The sequence below is a fragment of the Mus pahari genome, chromosome 17 (assembly GCF_900095145.1).
Source record: "Mus pahari chromosome 17, PAHARI_EIJ_v1.1, whole genome shotgun sequence".
Taxonomy (NCBI): Eukaryota; Metazoa; Chordata; class Mammalia; order Rodentia; family Muridae; genus Mus; species Mus pahari.
The window spans coordinates 29,352,133-29,355,755 of NC_034606.1; positions in this window are offsets into that span (position 1 = coordinate 29,352,133).

Consider the following 3,623-nt stretch of genomic DNA (forward strand, 5'->3'; position numbering starts at 1 on the left):
AAAGTTGATATCAAAGGTTTCTGGAGATTAGAAGTAAGCATGAGAGACAGAATCCAACAAGCATCCAATGCTTGAGGTCCAAGCAATAAGAAGCTAAGAAAAGAAGGGCTTAAAAGGGACCAGCAAGGGAATAGAGAGATGGCTCAGATGGTTAAGAGCACTGACTGTTCTTCCAGAAGTCCTGAATTCAATTCCCAGCACCCACATGGCGGCTCACAACCATCAGTAATGGGATCTGATGCCCTCTTCTGGTGTGTCTGATGATAGCTACAGTGTACTCATATACATAAAATAAATAAATCCAAAAAAAAAAAAAAAGAGGGGGTGGGCAACAAGGCCTGGTCAGAGTACAGCATTAGACATTTCAAGTGGAATTACTATGTCAGCAGTTGAGTGTATGAGGTCAGGAGAGAAATTTAAATCAGAAGTACAAAGTAGAGAGTCATGGGACACAAATAATCAAAGCCCAAAGACTAAGTGAGAATCACTAACAAAACAAATTTGGATTAAAAAAAAACAAAAAACAAGCAAACAAACAAAAAAGCACCAGTGGGGAATCTTCAGTCTGTCTGCAGAAGGGCTCTGGGAGGAAAAAAAAAATAACAGCACAAGAGACTGAGAAGTTAGCAGTGCTATGGGGTAACACAATGTAGAGAATGAGAAAAGTCCAACCTGGATGTGTTTGGACAAGGAAAATGACCTATTTCTATACTTGCAAAACAGGTGTGTCAGTGGTAACATCCAGAATGAGAGTAGGGTTTGGAAATAACCAAGCAAAGAGATGCTCGGGGGTGGAAAGAATTAGAGACAGAAAGATATGAGAACCACGTAAAATACTACAGTCACTTAATGTGTTTCTCCCCAAGCTGCGCCATGTAGGAAAGGTTGACAGTGGGTTTTTAGAAGTAGGCTAAATTGTGTTAGGAGGTGTTACAACGCAATTCTGCTTTGAATTCTAAGGACCCTGCCATTTAATTGGCATGCACTATGCCCCACCCATTGATTCATTTGGTGCTGCAAAAATCTTCCTAACAATACTGTGTCCCAGTCTTCCAGCTGCTCAATATAGGTGGCAACTTGAAGATACATGATGCCACACCCCTCGTCAAGTGTGAAGCCAGGCCAGACATAAGACGTGTCAGCTGCTACCAAACTCAGTTATTTAAAATGATATACTTGTATTTCTGTGTGTGTGTGTGATTGTATGTGATTGTGTGTGATTGTGTATGTATGTATGTATGTATATATGTATGTATGTACAGGTACCTACAAAGGCCAAAAGAGGTTGCTGGATCTCCTGGAAATAGAGTTAGTGGCAGGAGTGAGCTGCCCCATGTGGGTGCTGGAAACTGAACTTGGGACTTATAGAAGAGCAGAAAGCACCCTTAACCACTGAGCCCCCCAAAACTCAGTTTCTAAATCTGCAAAAACACAAATCAAAAAGCCAACATAAACCATCCACAGGTAGCCAGGCCAGCAGGCTCCAAACCTCCCATACTAAGCCAGGATCCTCCCAGTCCTGGAACTCCTCCACCTTTCCTAAAGGAAGCAGGGAACGCAGGGCATCACCCCACAGTGACAGTGGCTACAACACGCCATCCCTTTCAGGGTTCGAACCTGTGTTCACACCTTGCACAGAAATTAAGCTAAATGTTGGATAGCCAACAAATCCTGCTCTCAGAGGAGGAAGCCGGGGCTCCAGGGAAGTAAAAGACCTTCCCTGGGGCATGCTAGACACGAAGTCTGGGCTTCCAGATCTGTGTGTAGTCACCTGTGGGTTTTGTGCCTGGGGGACGCATCAGACTAAACGGTAAGAAGCCTGCTTCAAGAACAAAATCAACTAAGGAGAAAGCAGGCGACTGAGGGGGTCGGGGAAACCCTGAGTGGAGAAGACTCTGAGCTGTAAAAGGGAGAACACATTGGAGGGCAAGAAGAGAAACATGTCACGTCCGACTAGAACTCAGAGGGAGCTCAAACCACATGTTGTCACCTCAGGAAGGACCAAATAGGTGTGGAACTCCAGTCTTTGCTGGGGGGGGGGGTCCTAAAAATCTTACCAAAGTGTATTAAAATCCTTGAAATGTACATTTTTGGGCAGTCAGCATAGAGTAGTACTGCTTTATCTGTGAGAGATATTCTAAGCGATACTTTTGTTTGGGGGGGGGGAATTAGATTTTTTTTTATTTACATCTCAAATGTTTTCCCCTTTCCAGGTCTCCCCTTCAGAAATCTCCTATCCCATCCCCCTACCCCCTGCCTCTATGAGGATGCTCCCCCACCCACCCACACCTGTCCTCCCGCCCTGGCATCCCCCTACATTGGACCACCTAACACCCTCAGGCCCAAGGGCCTCTCCTCCCACTGATGTCCAATAAGGCCATCCTCTGCCACATAGGCGGTCAGCGCCATAGGTCGCTCCATGTGTACTCTTTGGTTGGTGGTCCAGTCCCCGGGAGCTCGGGGGGGGGGGGGGTCTGGCCTTAAACCCAAGAAAGTTCCAGGCAAAACTGCTAAGGCAGTCCTTCTGGTTAGCCTTCCATCTGTGTCAGCCTCTCAGCTACCTGAGCCTGAGGCAAACATCCTTCCCTCTTCAGGTGTTGCCAATAAGAGTGTAAGCCAGGCAGGCTTTAGGAAGAGATTTAAATGAAAACACCCACAGCAGACCACCTGGCTCTGAGAAGTCACTCAGGGAGGGGCCGCTATTATTACTAAGATGCCATGAAAAAAGGAGAAAAATGGAGTTTTCTCACCACCCCTTCAATATGGTCTTCGGAATTGTCCCAGAAATGACTCTCCTAGGACCCAGCCATAAAAAGCATAGCTTTAAGAAGCTGAAGCAGCCCTGTGCGGCACAATGAAGCCCCAGCTGTGTGCTCCCTGACCTTGGTCATTTTACTGGTGCTCAGAAGTTCCGGTAACTCAAGTCTTTCATACTCTAGACAAACTTCACCAATGACAGGCTGTGTGTCTCACAGAGACTTGGCCCCGGGAACAGAAGTGAAGCCAACTGAGTTTCTTTACCACTGACTGACCTTGAAAGTTTTAACTTGTCCCACTTTGTCCCAGACTGGACCTACAGCCCTCGCCCAAGCATCCCTACCACATTACCCAGGAAGTGAAAGGGGTCCTGGATTGCTAACCTCCCCTTGCACTCCAGCTCCAACGACCCCTCTGTGAGCACTATAAACACTGCTTTAATTTTCAGAAGTAACTGATGCAAAACTTCACAGCTTTATTATAAACAGGAAAAAATGTAAGTCCTACACAACCCCCCTCCCTGTTCTCTCTCTCTCTCTCTCCTTCTCCCTCCCTCATTTCCTTCCTCTCTCTCCCTTCAAAGTTCTGCATTACTCTGTGCATGTTCCACCCAAGGCTCATGCTCTGTCAGGACCCATTATCCCTTCTCTGTAATAATCTATGTACCATTATCCTGAACTCAGAAGAACTCTGGCAAAGCAGAAATAATGCATCATCCACTAACATAGAAAATACTCGAATATTTAAGAATCCCTCTGCCTGTGAGGAAAATGAATAACCTGGTTTTATTTATTTATTTATTTATTTATTTATTTATTTATTATTTTCTTTATTTACATTTCAAATGCTATCCCAAAGTTTCCTAT